Source organism: Triticum aestivum, chromosome 7D, assembly GCF_018294505.1.
Source record: "Triticum aestivum cultivar Chinese Spring chromosome 7D, IWGSC CS RefSeq v2.1, whole genome shotgun sequence".
NCBI classification, from domain to species: domain Eukaryota; kingdom Viridiplantae; phylum Streptophyta; class Magnoliopsida; order Poales; family Poaceae; genus Triticum; species Triticum aestivum.
Window position 1 is genome coordinate 276801505 of NC_057814.1, and position 17135 is coordinate 276818639.

General features: G+C 43.5%; 1 pseudogene across 1 annotated transcript in view; it reads right to left on the reverse strand.

Annotated features, from left to right (window-relative positions):
• Positions 1–6681: 6681 nt before the first annotated feature.
• LOC123169916 (probable apyrase 6) overlaps positions 6682–17135 on the reverse strand; it is a 29409-nt pseudogene continuing 18955 nt past the window's right edge. Inside the window, exons 4-9 of the transcript XR_006484981.1 lie at positions 13307–13361; positions 12835–13029; positions 7855–7952; positions 7486–7685; positions 7318–7403; positions 6682–7221 (exon numbers count right to left, since the gene is read on the reverse strand). The product of XR_006484981.1 is annotated as a probable apyrase 6 (transcript). The remainder of the gene's footprint in view (positions 7222–7317; positions 7404–7485; positions 7686–7854; positions 7953–12834; positions 13030–13306; positions 13362–17135) is intronic.

A 17135-nucleotide genomic window follows, 5' to 3' on the forward strand; every position in this document is an offset into this window, starting at 1 on the left:
ACAGGCAACCATCTCTCTCGCATCATGACCATCGCATTACCTGTACCTGCAACTGTTGGTGTAGTAATCTATGAGCCACGAGGACTCAGCAATCCCATTACCATGGGTATCAAGACTAGCAAAGCTTAATGGGAATGGAAAGGACAAATGGTGAGGTTGCAGCAGCGACTAAGCAATGTATGGTGGCTAACATACGAGTACAAGAGTAAGATGAGAATCTACGCAAACGGTCGCCAACTAGTAAAGATCAAGAAGTGATCCTGAACTACTTACGTTCAAACATAACCCAACCGTGTTCTCCTCTCGAACTTCCCCGAAAAGAGACAATCACGGTTACGCAATGCGGTTGGTGTATTTTAATAGAGTTTACTTCAAGTCCTCTACAGCCGGATGTTAACAAATTCCCATCTGCCACATAACCGCGGGCACGACTCTCGAAAGATTAAACCCTGCAGGGGTGTCCCAACTTAGCCCATGACAAGCTCACGATCCGCGGAGACAATCCTCCATCGCGGTAACCTCCGATTGGACTCGGAATCCCGGTGCACAAGACATTTCGGCAATGGTAAAACTAATCCAGCAAAGCCTCCCGGTGTGTCGACACCCTGATAGTAGCCGCGTGTATCTCGTCTCAGGACACAACCGGATGGGTCAGCCTATAGGTACATACCAAATACCTCGAGTTTCCCCGAGGCGGCCCCGCAGTCTGCCCATTTGGGACCAACACCATCAACACTGGCCCCGCCCTGTATGTAGAAAATCCTCGGGTTCGCGACGCCCTATGCCAATTAATTATTAGGTTCAAGTATTATTATGGCAAATGTTAAAACCAATGTTGGGCCTTGCTGGAAGAGTTTTATTCAAAGCGAAACGTCGAGAGGGTCCCATACCCCTCATCGTGTTAGGGACGAAAATCAAGGAACATAACACCGGTATGACGGAAACTAGGACGGCAAGAGTGGAACAAAACACCAGGCATAAGGCCGAGCCTTCCACCCTTTACCAAGTATATATGTGCATTAAATAAATAAGAGATATTGTGATATCCCATGATATCCATGTCCAGACATGGAATAACCTGCAACTGCACCTGCAACTAGCAACGCTATAAGAGGGGCTGAGCAAAGCGGTAACATAGCCAAACAACGGTTTGCTAGGAAGGGTGAAAAAGGTTGGAGGTTTTCATGGAAATTTGGGAGGCTTGATAACAAGTGGTAGGTAGCGTGACATAGCGATAGCATCGAGACAACTAGCATAGCAAAGATAGTAGTGAGATCCAAGGTGACAGTCATCTTGCCTGAAATCCCGCTAGGAAGAAGAACGAGTCCATGAAGTAGACGAAGCCAACGTAGTCGAATGGATCCTCACAATCGCAACGAAACAGGAACTATCGAGAAGAAGCACAACCGGAAAGAAGCAAACAACATAGTAAACAACCATCACATAAACATGGCATGATGCACAATCAAGTATGATGCATGTCCGATTAAATGAGGCATGGCATGGCAAAGTGCAAAAAACAATACTACAAATTAAGTGAAGCTCAGTATGCAACGAGTTGCATATCGAAGAAACACCACGGCAACGACAACGAAAATGATGCCACGGCAACATTCCGATGATCCGGCAATTCGTGGAAATGCCGGTGCAAGAGAACAAGTGTGCGGAACATGCGGAATATGCTAGAGATGGAGGGGTGATCCCGGTTACCGGGTTTCCCACATGATGGTGGAAAGGAAACGAGGAGGAACATGCAAGCGACAACTCAGACACGATGCAAACACGGGGCATCTCATACATCATGCATGCATTCGCTCTCGGGCGGTCGTCTCGTCATTATAGCTTTGAAGCATGCATTTTCGGGGCGGAACGAGTTCAATGCGGTGTAGGTGAAGTAGACGTTCTCGGGACGGTCGTAGTGGTACATGTTGTCTTGTCGAATCCACGACGGCGGTAGTGGTTCACTTGACAGTCTTCGGCGATGGTAGTCGTAGACATGTTGTGGTCGAACTTGACAGATCCGAGGGCTCCGGGCGACGTGGTACTTGGCGTCTCGAAACGGTCTTGACGATCCAACAAGACGACATGGTTCCGGGCAGTCTCGATCTTGACGGTCTTGGCGAATCGTCGGGGTGGTTGTTGGACTTGCGATTTGGAGGCATCGGTGGTTCCATGGTAGTCGCACACGAGTCGTTGTACACTTGACGGGTCCGAAAGAGGTACTTGGCGCATCCAAAATGAAGCAACACAAAAAGGCCTCGTGTCTTGGTGGTCAACGCAAAAAGGCGGCCCTGAATGGAGCTGCGAGCAGAGGACGAACAGGGACTTGGCGCCTGGTGCAACCGGTGATCAACAAGGAGGCGAAGATGGAGGAGGTACGGCAAGGGGGGAGGCGTAGGGCGGCTGAGCAGGGGACTTGGCGACGCTCGGCGACAGGAGGGAGCAGGGCGCGAAGGAGGTAAGAAGGCGCAGCGGTGCCCTGCTGCAAGGTCGGGGATGCGAGCATCCATGGCCTCGGTGAGGGGGTCGGGCGCGAGGCTCCTGTGGCGGCCATGGCTGCACGAGCTCGCGGACGGAGCTGCAGGCGCGAGGAGCCGAAGGAGGGCGTTGGCGCGGGAGGAGAAGCTGCGGGACAGCACGGAGGCCTCCATGGCCGGCGGTCGTGCGGGTCTTGCAAGCTGAAGGGGCGCCGCAGGAGACAGCGGCGAGCTTGAGGGTCGGCGGCGCGCATGGAGGTGGAGGGGATCGGGCGCGGGTCGACGCTGGTAGCCTCCGGCGGCACCGGATCAAAGGTGGAGGGGACGCAGGACGCCGATCCACACCGGATCCGGGCGAAGGAGGGTCAGCCTAGGCGCAGGTCGCCGGATCGGGAGGCGTGGCGCTATGTGCGTGTGTCTATGTGTGTGGCGGCGGTGCCAGGAGGAAGGAGGACGAAGGGAGAGATGGGGATCGATCGGGTGAGGGAAGAGGCTGCGAGGGGATCAGGCTAGGGTTAGAGCTGGTGGGGGCGTCGGCTGGGCTTTGTGCTTAGAGGCCGGCTGGGCTGCAGGCTCTCTCTCCCTCCCTTCTCTTTTAAACACTACCGCAATAGCAGGAAAGCAAAGAAAGAAAGGAGAGAAAAGAAATGGCTGGACAAATAATTTGGACATTTGGATTATTTTCCTGGACTCACAAAAATACGAGGAATTTGACAACATTAGCCTGAGGATTTTTAGAGGGAGTAAAATCCACAGCTGTTGGATTTAACTCAGACAAGTTTCAAGTTTGAATTTCGAAACCCATTCAAATAAACTCCAAATGGGTTGAAATTATAGGAGCTGACCCTACACACCAGATGTGATTTATGGGCAAATTTGGAAAATTTATGGAGAAGTAAAATTGCAACTCAATTTTACTAAAAGGTCGAAAAGGAAGGATAGGAAAGTTGAGTCGGATAAAAGAAGAGTTGAAGAATAATGCAAATGTGTTATGGGTGATTCCAAGTTAATGGAATATTTAGTATAGCTCCCTAAGTATTGGGAGGATATGTTATAAAGAGAGATCACCATGTGAATTCCCTCGATTTAAATGGATCAAAGATCCATGCAATTTATTTAGCTGAGTTTTAAAAAGGGGTGCAAGATGACATGATGCAATGCACATGATGCAAAGATGAATGCGACGAACAAAACAAATCACACGACGAATCTCAGAATCCATGGAAGGCATCTGAAGCGCCGGTCTTGGGGCGTCACAACTCTCCTCCACTTACAAGAGATCTCACCCCGAGATCTAGGGATGGCACCGGGGGGGAAACGGAAGAGGAAGAGGTAAAACAAAGTTGCTTCTTTGGCAAACGAGTGAAACCAATGAACCTTGAGAGGTTGAAAAGTCGAAAGAAAGAACACAACAGAGTTGAACACAATTGAGAGGACTCCGGTAGAAAAGAGAAACAAGGAACACCATGTGAACCTTCAAGGTTGCAAAGCTATGAATGACCAGCACAATGGACAAGAAGGAATTGAAACCACTCTGGTTGAAACGAGATAAACAAGGAACAAGGAAGAACAAATTCGGACAACACTCCGGTTGAAAAGAGATGCAAGACTTGATAAGATGAAAAGAACTTGAACAGAGGACGCAACACTCCTGCTAAAGGGATAAGCAAGGAAGAGAACATGATATTTACAAGATGAGATGATGGGTCAAAGAGAGTAACGTCACAATGCCTTCGGAACAAATGTAAGAATGGAATCAAAAGAACAGAGAAGAAAACAACATCTTCTACCTCAAATGAATTTGAGAGAGCATACTTAAAAAGAAGGATTGAACGGAGTTGTTGAAAAACCAACAACGAAAAGAATAAGTTTGTAGTGGGCTTATGGAAACATCTCAACATTATGAGGTGACATTCCGCCACTAACGAAAACAATGATTGATTGAGATGAATGAAGAGATGAACACTTCTTCACCGAGAGAATAGGAGGAAACTTGGATCAGTGATAAACACCATACTAGCAACATTCCTTAGGGAAGGCTTCAAGTGAAACCTATACCAAGATAACTCCAATGGAGGGATTGATGGGTTGCAAAGGATCTCCTCAATAAAGAGAAAATGATGGTTTTAAATATCTCACTCTAAACAACTTGTGAACCTTGAAACACAAAGGGAAATAGTCAAGAATGACATAACACCACCGCAAATGATAAGGTCGAAAGAATTGCATTTCTGGATGCAAGATGAAAAATACTAGAACTCCTCAAAACAAGACATGTGTTGAACACCATGTTTATTTTAGAGTATAGCTTAGCGGATCTTAACTTCGAGAGAAATCTTGATGAACAATTGAAGAATGAAAGGAATCCTTGACGAATCATCATTTTGAGCCTTCGTGAGAACTCCGGTAATAAAAGAATGACCAAACGAAAGGAGTGTTGAAAAGAACTCCGGTAGAAGCCTTGCAATGATTTAGATGGAGCTCCATGACGATATAACCACGAAGCGTTGCAACTCCGGAAAGAAAGATGGATCGCTTGGAATATAGAATTTACTCATCATGAACAAACTCTGGAAGAAGGGATTAAATCACTTGGATGAAACAAGTATAAGAATTATGTTATGCATTTCCTTCATCAATTTGAATTGATGACAAGCAATGGATTTGGCATACTACTTATTCTCATTGGAAAGATTGAAGAGATATATAGCGCAAACTTGGGAAGGTCTTCAACGAATCATCGGTATGATTTGAAAAGAACAAATTAATTAATATGATAACAAAGGAAGAGGAATCCTGAACAAACCGCCGTAGAATTGAAAATGAACGTAGCAAAGGCACAATTCACCGAGAAGAATTAGAAAATGAATGAAGATAGTTGGGGAAATTTAGATACAAGAGAATGAAGAGACCATGAGCTGACTAAAGAATACTTGCACGAAACACCGGAAGAGATGGAGAATGAATGACGAGACATCAATTTAGAATAATTGAAGAACAAAGCTGGAAACTTAGAACGAAAAAATCTTCTGAAATGATGGCCTTTGGATGATCAAGAAATGAAAACAACTCCTGAAATGCTCAGGATGGGTGAAAAGAATTCTCACAACCGAAAACAATTATGAGAGGATGGCATCAAGCTTGAACTATGCATCTTTGGAAGAACGGGTAAGGATTTAAGAGGAACTCCTCTTCGGTCTTCAAAATCCGAGAATGACGATGAGAAACACCATCATGAATTGTTGAGGCACTCCGGAATGAAAATTAGAAAGGTTGAACCAACGATGAAAAGAATTTGAAAGATCTTGGAGAAAGACATTTGACTGATGATTATTCATTCTTACATCACACTTTTGAAAAGAATTTGGGAATCACTCCGGATAAATTAGAAGAGTCATGTAAGATTCTGGAAAAAGACCTGTGGGTTAGGGCCCACTCAAAGATACACCGTTGGACGATTACTTGAAAGGGAGATTGCACCGGTTGATTTAAATGGCTTGAATGAGATAACACCCTCGAATTAGCTTGAACGGATTAAGAATGGAAAACGTGAATCTTCTGAGATGAGATTACAGGCGTGAAGCACCGGAATCCTTCCGCGTGGTCTAGGACAAAACTAGGGTGAGGTCCTCTTCTATGATGCCCCTGGTACCCCTTATATAGCACAGGCTATGAAAGGCTTCATGTTGGTGTGATGGAGCATGCAAGGATACGAGTGTTTCCTGGTCCCTTGATGTTGTACGGTGGCAAGCCTCCTCCTGAGGCTGTGGTGCTTCTCCGGTGCCTTGGGGGCCACTAGAGCAGCGATGGGAGACAACCCGTCGATAATTTGACTTGTTACTAAATTGTAGGTTGAAGAAAGTGTGGTCGATTCTGATCGACCGCATTCATATTCCGTGAATGAAAATAGTACCAATAGGTCTAGTGAAAGGAAATTTCGTCTGAAATTCCTTTGAATAAAGAAGCCGCTTATCTCAACAATAAAAAGGAATGAAGAAACCGATAGATCTTTGGCAATAATTATTAACAGGGCAATTTCTAGCTCATCGTTTTAATGCCAACAATTTGTTTACAAAATTTTGATATACAGACGTGATATAACCAATTTTCGTGCAAGATAAAAAGGATGGCCAAAATTGGTTTGCAGGTAGTAACAAACATACACATGAAAAATTGGTCTTGTTTCGGAGATGACCCAAGAGTATTCAGCGTATTTCAAAGATTTCAACAACACAAAACTTCCAACTACATTACAAGTAATAATATGGTACTCCATCCAAAAATATAAGATCATTTTTGACACTATCTTAGTATAAAAAAATGATCTTATATTTTGGGACGGAGGGAGTACTAAATAGAGCATTAAGCAACTATGCTCACAAGTACTGCAGCAAACCCAAGTCATTGATCTTACACTCGGTCCTGTTCAGCAGGGCAGCGTGTCGGAATTTCAACAACCCATGCGTGATGCACCAGTGACTGCATTAAGCAACTATGCTCACAAAAGGGTTGCTTACACTCGGTCCTGTTCAGCAGGGCAGCATGTCGGAATCATACAATGTCCACTGGTAAAAAGACAGGTCAGGAATATTTACATATGCGATCACTGCTGCTCCATCGCAGGAACAACTCCCAGCGACCAGGCGCAAGGCTCATCGGCTGACCCTTGTTATCATGTGCCGGCCTCTCTCCATGTCCTATATTGTCTTGAGGCGAGATCTTCTCGGCTTCAGGATGGAGCACACTGTAAATATGACCACGGTATTAATGAAGATAAGTGGCGCCAACCCAGGAAAGCCATACGTAGTAGTTTAGATATGAAACTGATGGATCTAAGTACTCTATCCAATTTAGTTTTTCTGCACAATGAAAGCGCCCAATGCCCAGTCAACTGGCACACCCCGAATTTGATTTGTAACATCAATGCTGAAACAGAACAAACATTGTAAATAACAAATTGTAAATACTGGGTGATAATATTAGTTAAACAGTAAAAAGGGGTGCCTACTTCTTATGATCCATGGGCACTTTTAGAGTATCATGCAGTAAGGCCACAATATACGCCGAGGAGAAGCAAAAAAGGAGCAGTTCCCCCTCATTGAAAGAACAGTGCTCCCTTTTAATGTTTGATGACCAATCCCCATGGCAAAATTGGTCTCCAGCCAGCATCAAATCAGAAAGAAAAGACTTCGAACGGAGCCCAAAGAACTGTCAAGTGATAAAATATTCAGCATTATTTCTGCAACAAAATTGAGTGTCCTGTGGGGGGGGGGGGGGGGGGGGGGGTGCCACGTAAGGTATATTGCTTTTAAATTCTATTAGCCTAATTACGTAATAGAAACAACACCTAAGTACACAAGGGAGGCAGAGACCAAACCTTCAAGGTATGGTAGAAATTCTCGGTTGCTAAGAATTTTCCTTCCAGGTCTGGTACAAATGCTGCTCCCAGACGACAATCATGATATATACATTCCTCTGCAAAGGGAGGAAATGTTTAGTCTCCTTTATTACAGTATGAAATAAATGGAGAACAATAAACCATGTTAGAAACTGTACTCCATGATTCAGTCGAATGTTAAAAGCATAATCGTATTTGCAAGTTTTGTATTTGGAATGTAGCAACATAAGCAAATGAATTTAGTTGAGAACTACTGTACTTAGCAACAAAAAATGTCAGTGCATCCTGCCAATCAGACCATAGCAAAAATGTCAGGAACCAGTAAAGTTTTTGCCATCCATTGGTAGAGTCACCTTTTGCCTTTTGGTATACTAGCAAATATGCCCGTGCACTGCAACGGGAGAGAAAATATTATCTGAGCCGCTATTTTCATTTCGATTCAGTTTTGATTCTGACTCGTCATATTGATGGCGTGTACCTACGGCCCCACCCAAACAGCATCTAGACGGTGCCGCTCGACATTGAGGAAGCCGCGTCTATGAATTAAGTCTATTTAAGAAAACCTATATGTGTCACCATCACGTGCAGCAGATGGAACACAAATTGATATCCTACGTATCGGTCCCAATATTAACGTTCATATAAAAAGTGTTTGTGTATTCACTACAAAAAGAAATCATGTAGTTTGTTGGTAAGTACGCGCTTGGATTAAGTTTGCGTCCTACATAGTACTATTCAGATTCTACACATTGTTTTAATCAAAATCCATATATAACTTTTTTTATAAACTTATCCTCCATTATTCATTCATAAGTAATGTAGCATCGTTTACAAGTAGGGGGATAACCTCATCAGGGGCGTTATCCATCCAAACTCTCGGAGGAGAAAACCTAGCTAACCTTGCTAGTTCATTAGCTACTCCATTACGCTCTCTATTACAATGATCATAAGTGACATGGGAAAAATCTAATGACATGTTAAATTTGAAGTTAGGATTTAAAAGATATGGTTATTTTAAAAAACATTTATTTTAGATGGACTACGGGTTGATTAAAGAAAATATCAGGGGGTTTTGTGTAAAAATGTAAAAAATGATTCGGCCTGACTTAAAGGTGGATTGTGGGTTAATTAACAGAAAAGACGAGGGTTTTTTTGTAAAATGCAAAAAGGGGTCGTCCTTGCAGCTTAAAGACGGACTGCGGGTTAATTACTGAAAAAGGCAGGGGTTTCTGCAAAATGTGTGACAGACGGGCAGAAGTACTCCTCCCTTTATTAGTAGGTAGGTATATATATAGATATAGGTTCTACATATGCAAGATAAAGCAAAGATAAATTTTCTTCTGTATTCAATAATGTAAAGTTTATGTAGTCCATTGTCTAAAGCTTTCTCCTCAAAAACACTACACATCTTAAACTCAAGCAGCTCTTATTTACAGTGGAAATATTTGGTCAGCATAGTCACACATATCTTGTAAGTCTTATATCAAGAAAGGTAGAAGGATATAGATGAAGTATTAGAGCATCTCTAGCCCTTCCCGTAAAAAGCTTTAACTCCCCAAAAAAACAGATTTTTTATGGAGTTAAGAACATTTAACCCTTCCCTTATATAGTTCCGTAACTCCCAAAGCATTTTAAGGAGATCCCGAAAAACACCCCATGTAGATTTGAGCAGATTTGGCGTCCTACCAATCCTCTCCATCGCACTCTTTTCTCGCGGGCTGAAGATAATGTACATGCTGGCCAAGGTTGCTCAATAGAGCTTGTAGATGATTTCTCTGCTCTAGATGGTGAAGTTGGCAAAAGATTGAATGACAGGGTTGGTTGTTCCTGTAAGTATTTATTTCCTGCCAATCCAACATACTCTATATCCAATTATCCATTATGACAGTACTGTTGGAATGCCAATCTGTGAAGTAGAATTTGAGCAGCAGGCTTCAGAGTGCTCACCCTTTATATTCTGCATAGTACATGTTAAAGTTAATTCCCTGCCTAGAGCTGATAGGTTCAATCACATGCGGGTCCATATTGTAAGTCTCATTTGTGCTCGAGTAATTGAGGTTTGGGGTGGTCTCAGTTCGTGGATTAGTGACAGTGAACAGTTCTGCTAAGATCCCAGAAACAGTGAACAGTGCTCATCAATTGCATGTAGGTTTGATTCCACCTGGTTTTGTTCACGTGATTGACTTGTCTTTATTTGCTGGATCGTGGTACACTGAAAATGTTCAAAATTGATGATCTAAACACACACATTTCTTTTATTTTCACCTCCTGATTGTAGTTGATAAATGCCTCATCGAATATGCACCTTCTGGAAATCTTCTTTACATGCGAAAGATGAAATTAAGGATTTCCTATTATAGAAGATCTTGACAGTACAGACATTAAAGATAATAGAACATGTGATTTAGTAGTAATATATAGGCTTTCATAGTGATTGACTGGACGTTTAGTTTGTTAATTGCATTGACTTGTTCAATTTGTTCTGCAGAGGGTAAAGCAGTATGACAAAGTATTGTTTTAGTACAGCAAAGCAGCTTCTTATCATGCACGTATATTAGTTGTACAAATATTTCTTATATCATTGTATTTTAATCATTGCTTAACATTATTACAATTTTCTTGCCCTTTATTGTGCCATAAGTACATAACTCACCTGCCTTTGTTATCTACCCATTCTGTGATGTTAATTTGGTGTGTAACTGAATAAACTTAGCAGGGTTACCGTAATCTTGTGACACACTATAAAGGTAATTGCTTCTATTGGGCTGTTACAGGATTGCTTATGGTAGAAATCAGCAACAACGCCCGGATTATCTGTTCAAAATGGTTCTGATTGGTGACTCTTCTGTTGGTAAATCAAATTTGCTTGCAAGATTTGCTAGCAGCCTTGATCCTTGTAATTTCAAGGAGCTAGATCATTTTATTTTGAGGGAATAGTGAGCTAGATGATTAATGGAACAGATATTTATTAATGAGTGATTTAAATAACCGAAGGAGGTTTGGTGAAGCTTTCAAAATAATTGTGATCTATCAACTCTGGTGAAAAATGAGAAGTACTCATGCATTACTTTCGGAAACCCAAAATCCTTTCACGATTTAGACTATCTCATCTACCTCATTATTCATTGGTGGCATGTCAAGAAGACTGTCTTACTTTGATCCCTGAGTTGATGAAGTTACTTGGGTAGCAGGTACGCGGAGTTATGACATTAGGCGGTTGACTGGAAAGTTAGCAGATTAAGCCACCCAGTTCATGCTTTTTTACCTTAAATTCTTCACCTTGTTCTTTTTTTTTTTGTTAATACGGGCCGGTGCTCCAACACATGTATTTGTGTATTTACCATCAACCGGTGTAATTAAAAAGAGTATATTTGAGGCTCATTAGATCCGAGAACCAAATTCTTCCCTACTAATTGATCAAAAATCACTTCAGTTACGGATATTCAATTCGGTGCCTGGGCTCATCTGCACCCGGTGAACAGCAAATTCAAAAAAGAAACTAAAAAAGGCAGAAAAATCTGAATATTTTTTAGGTGGAAGATGTTCCAATGCGTGATATTCATGCCAAATTTCAGCTTCTTCGGACATCCGAGGAGCTCATGGCAAAAACGGTCAAAACAGTATGTGAACAGTAAACTTTCTTACAGCCTCAAAATTTGTCTTTTTTGCTGAGAGCTACTGAAATACCCAAACTCCATGAAATTTGCACGGACTTCACAAACATGAGCATCCAGCATCACAAAAAAATTCGGATTTTTTTTATTTTTTTACTATTTTAAATGAATTTACTGTTCACCTCGGGTGCATAGCCAAAACGCCATGTCCCTTCAATTATGACTAATATGTGTTAATTCATGCAAATTTAACTTGTATAATCTAGATGTCATGTATTACAGAAATTTCTACTCCCTCAGTTCCAAATTAATTGACGCAACTTTAGTACAAAGTTGTACTAAAGCTGCATTAATTAATTTGAATCAGAGGGAGTATCATTTTATTGGACAACTGGATGGGCACAGCAACGCGCGCCATCATGGTCTAGTGACCTCAACGTCTTGCAGAGATCTCTATTTGCAAGGTTAGCTGTCGAGGAAGCTCCTCCATGCAACTATGAAATCAATGGCCACCAGTACGATATGGGCTACTACATTGCAAGTGCGATATCGGCTACTACCTTGCAGATGGCTGTCAGCACCATGGACGTGGATCGGATGACAGAGACGCCAGACTAGTAGGAGGGAATTTGGTAGGAGGTTCAGACATTTAAACGAGTGTGGGCCATGGGCTATGTAAAGACTTAGAGTGGTAGGACGTGGGCCGGCGTAGCTAGGAGAGAGTGAGTGGGTATATAACCCCAGCGACCCTGAACGGCTAGTTCAGCGAATGTGATAGTGACTGAATATTCTGAACCCAGTCTCCTTCCCTCCCAAGTTATCATTCCCAGTCTCTTGTTTCAAAAAAAAAAATCATTCCCAGTCTCAAATTCCCCTCTATCCAGTATTGTGATCTCTAGATCAAGCTAGGGTTATCACAATGGCATCTAGCGCTCATGGGCCACATTTGTGAAAACAATTCCACACCCAGAAGGCAACAACAGATCTCACTTTGCATTGTGTCAAGAAGCCGCGAGAAAGAATGTTGAGAGAGCATTTGGAGGTTGCGAACTCGCTTTGCAAATGTCCGTGGACCTGTTGTGTATTGAGACAAAAAGACATTGTAGAAGATCATGACAACATGTGTGATCTTGCATGACATGATCATAAAGGATAAGAGAGGTCAAGTGGCGAACTATTGGCTTTGACTACAACGGAGCACCTATAACGGTTCATCATCAGGCAAACAGAATCCTGATATTCCTTTAAGTGCATTGAAAAATCGAGAACTGTGCAAGCCTCCCAAAAGCCTCAAATTATCGGGAGTTAAGAGAAGGGTTAGAGATGCCTTAAGAGTGATACCTACCTTGTCCTTTCTGCAATAATGTTCTCACCACAGATCTACACTCAGAGAAGTTACCAACCGCATGAGCAAAAGGTTTGTAGTCAGCCTTGGACTCGAGAACACTAGCAGGAACTTTAACTGGTCCCGCCATGGGCGAAAATCCCCTTGGGGTGCAAGGATCTCTGTATGTAGCTTCATGAATTAAATGTGTGGACACTGCAAAATCAAATAAAGTTTAAGTACAAAAAAGAATTGGATTGGAATTAGCTTTCCAGGTTATCCAGCCTAATATCATTAACGTCATTAAAGTCCCAAGTCCCATGCACATGGCCAGGGAGATGAACAAAGGAAATAAAAAGAAGCATGATCATACGAAAAGAGTCATGTGTATCATCTAAATCTCGGAAATGGAATGCAGTATAAATCATATAGATCATTAGATGTGTGCTCATGGAACCTCATTAGCAACTACAAATGGATTTAACCAACATACTTGATTTAAGGGCAGGTGTGCTCAGCAAATCATGGAGTGATTCATATGCTACATTCTGGAAATAGAATAAGATATAACAGTTAGCACTTCAAGAATTGCAGCAAATAGGCATTTAACATTTAGTACATAACAAAGAAGATTGTAATTAGGTGCCAGCTTGTAGTTTACTTATTGGAAATCTCTACTGCTATAAAGCGAGAGTTTCGTCTCCCATCCCACCCCTCCAACCATCCCCCTACGTAGAAAAATAGCAAAAAAAATAGAGAGGGGAAAACCAGCACACGCACAACCCCATTGATCCTAAGGAATCCAACCCATGCACGACCCCACAAGCGAGCTCATCCAGCCACACCGCTGATACTCCTCCCCCATCCCCATGCCGCTGCTGCAGCGCCATGTGTCACCATCAGTGCCACCAATTTGTTGGTTGTTAGCCGCGCGAGCTTCAGCGCATCAGTGTAGTGCAGAGTGGTTTCCCCTGCAACTCAGATCTTAGCAGTTGTCATTCCTGCTGTAGTTCCTTCCATGGCAACCGCCGATCATGGGGCTTGTGGTCGTTCTCTCCAACATACTTATCATGGGGCTCGTGGTCGTTCTCTCCATCATGACAAAAAGTATGACCCTTCCTCTCTGGCTGGTGAATTTTCAACATCTCCTTCTAACGCAAACCGGATGACAGGCTATCCTTGGCAAAGCAGTTGCCACGCCGACTCACTACTCTGTCTCTAGCGAGCTCCCGTGTGCCGCGGCAACTCCAGCGACCCCTCTGGCGGCAGTGGCAACTGTCACGATCTTCTCGCAGATCAGTCTCAGTCCTGCTTTTCCTCCCACCCCTCCTTGTCTGGCCCTCCTTTGAAGGTTGATCCGTTGAAATTAGGACACGCAGTGAATGCTCTTCAGTGGATGCCTGTTTTTGTTCCGCAACTGCTGCGTGATCTTCAGGTTTGCCGATTGTCACCTCCACAATATATATGGGGGTTTGCACAGTTACATAGGTCCCAGAGAACTGGATCTTTCATCTTTCATATAATTTTGTTTCCATGCAAACTGAAACAGAAATGTCAATTATTGGGAGAAATCAAACGGTACTCCCTCCGTAAACTAATATGAGAGCGTTTAGATCACTAAAATAGTGATCTAAACGCTCTCATATTAGTTTACGGAGGGAGTACTACATTAGCACAATAGGACTGTTCACCTTACATGAATGTACTTGCTCTAAGATTTCAGAAATAGAACGTCAAAGAGAAAGTATCAAAGCTCCATAGAGTCAAGGACATTATTACAGATGGTAGGCCACTACAGAAATGTCTATAATAGTTACTTTTTGAAGACATGCCTACAATAGTTACATATGGTTGACGGTTGAATATCAAGCTTGATATGTGCTTTTTTTTGAACGGTCACCGGGGGGGAGAGCTTCCCCACCTGAATATATTACCACTCAAAGGGTTCAGGGGAATACAGGCAAGTTATTGTTACAAGTTCAGCTGGAGGGAATTGCAGAGGAGAGAAAAATTAGCCACTGTCTAGCCGAAGCCCTGTCCTCATTTTTTTTGAACCGGAAAACCCAGAGAGAGAAGTCTGCTACAATATTTCTTAGCGTTAATCTGTGAGAGTGGTCCTCGTTCCTGAACACGAGAGCATTTCTTGAGTCCCAGAGCTTCCAAGTTATGGTGAGGGCCACCGATGGCCAGATGTTGGGGTTGAGGCCCTGAATCGGTGGGTGTTGGTGAAGAGCAGTGAGAGATGTCGGAGCAGACAGGCCCATGCTGGACCAAACTTGTGTAGCATAGGAGCAGGTGGAGATGAGGTGAAGAGCATCCTCATATGGGTCTTGACATCGAGGGCACACTGCGGATTGAGCCACATTTTTGTGAAACATGTTGGCCTTCGTATTTAGCCGATCGCGGAGGAGAAGCCAAGCGAAAATCTTGACTTTGATCGGAACCTTAGAGGCCCAAACAAAATCATGGTGGGGATCGAAGGAGTCATCAGCAACAATGGAAGAGTAAGCGTGCTTGGCAGAGAAAGCAAGCCCATGCGTGAGGGACCGCTCGTCTGGACGGTCGACCTGCTGGAAATCCTGCAACAACAACAACAACAGACAGTCCAACTCTCGAGCAGCAGCATTAGTAAGACGGTTCCGCAGGTTCGATAATAAGCTGGTTTGCCAAACTGTAGCCACTAGAACCTTGTCATCTATGGAGTGGGAGTATAGGTGGGGGAAAGCTTTTTGTAGAGGTGAGTCAAGAAGCCATTTATCTAGCCAAAAGAAAGTGGAGAGGCCGTTGTAGGTAATCACGAAGGAGTGCTCAATTAGGAGAGGCAGGTTTTTGTTTATAATCTTCCAAAGGAAAGAAGGCCTAGGGGTTTTTGTTGCAATCCCAAGTGGGTATTGTTGATGATACCACTGGGTCCAGGGGATGTTTGGGTGTTGCAAAATTTTGAAGGAAAATTTCATAAGTAGGCAGCGGTTCTGAATTTCAAGATTTTTAATGCCTAGACCACCCAGTTCTTTAGGCCTGCAAACGTTTTTCCACGCGACCAGACACTTTGCACCCGTGCAAGTTTCTTCGTTGGACCAGAAAAAAGCTCTCCGGATGGCATCTAGCTTAACTAGGATAGACTTCGGTAGGCGAAAAACGGACATGAAGTAAATAGTTAAGGAATCGAGGACAGCAGTGAGCAAGGTTAGTCTTGCTCCACGAGAGAGTAGACGCGCAACCCATCCGAAAAGGAGTTTTCGAAAGCTATCTAGTATAGGGTCGAAAGCTGAGAGTGGTAGTTTGAGAGGGGAGGGAGGGAGGCCCAGGTAGATTAACGGGAAGGAGAGATTGCATCCAATAGTTGCAGCGATGTTGTTTTGGGTGAGGTCATCTGTGGCAATGGTGAGAAGCGAGGTTTTTTGGAAGTTGATGACTAGGCCAGTTGCTAGGGCGAAATCATGCAGAGTGTTTTTGAGAATAGTGGTTGCTGCGACGCTGGCAGCAGCAATAATAAGTGTGTCATCGGCGTACTGTAGGGTTACGGGTGGTTCATTCGAACGGAGGGGGTGGCATAGTTCGTTTTGCCTGAAAGCCTGTGCGATCAGTCTTTGAAGGACATTTGCGACGATGATGAATAAATACGGCGAAAAGGGATCACCTTGTCAAAGGCCAGCTCTACATTGGATCCAGGATCCCGGAGTGCCGTTGAGGAGAATAGCCGTTTTGCCAGTGTGGAGAATGTTTTGGACCCATGCACAGAAGATAGGAGGGAAACCTCTCGCTTGTAGGATCGATGTTAGAGAGGACCAAGAAATGGAGTCAAAAGCTTTTCTGAAGTCCAGCTTGATGACCATGGTGGGGGCCTTCCTTGTGTGGCAAGCGCTGAGAATATCAGCAGCGTAAATAAAATTTTCTGCAATGTTGCGGCCATGAAGAAATCCTGTTTGGTCGTAGTGAATGAGTAGAGGGATGAGTGGTTTGACCCTGTTTGTAAGAACTTTGGCCACCGCTTTTGGGGTACAGTTTTGCAAAGATTGGTCTAAATGCATCGGGGGAGGTTGGGGCTATTGTTTTTGGAATGAGGACCATGTATGCTCGGTTAAATCGATCGAGGGAAGCTGTTTGATCATGGAAAGCAGCAAAGAACGTGAGGATGGAGTGTTTGATTTCGTGCCAATATTTTCTAAAGAAAATAGGGCCAAATCCGTCTGGTCCAGGGCTAGCGTTTGTGTTCATGGAGAGAAAGGCTTGATGAATTTCCTCCTGGGAGAACGGATTAGCAAGATCACGTAGCTGGGGAAGAGTTGCCAGATATAGCTGTAGTAAGTTGAAGTTCCAGG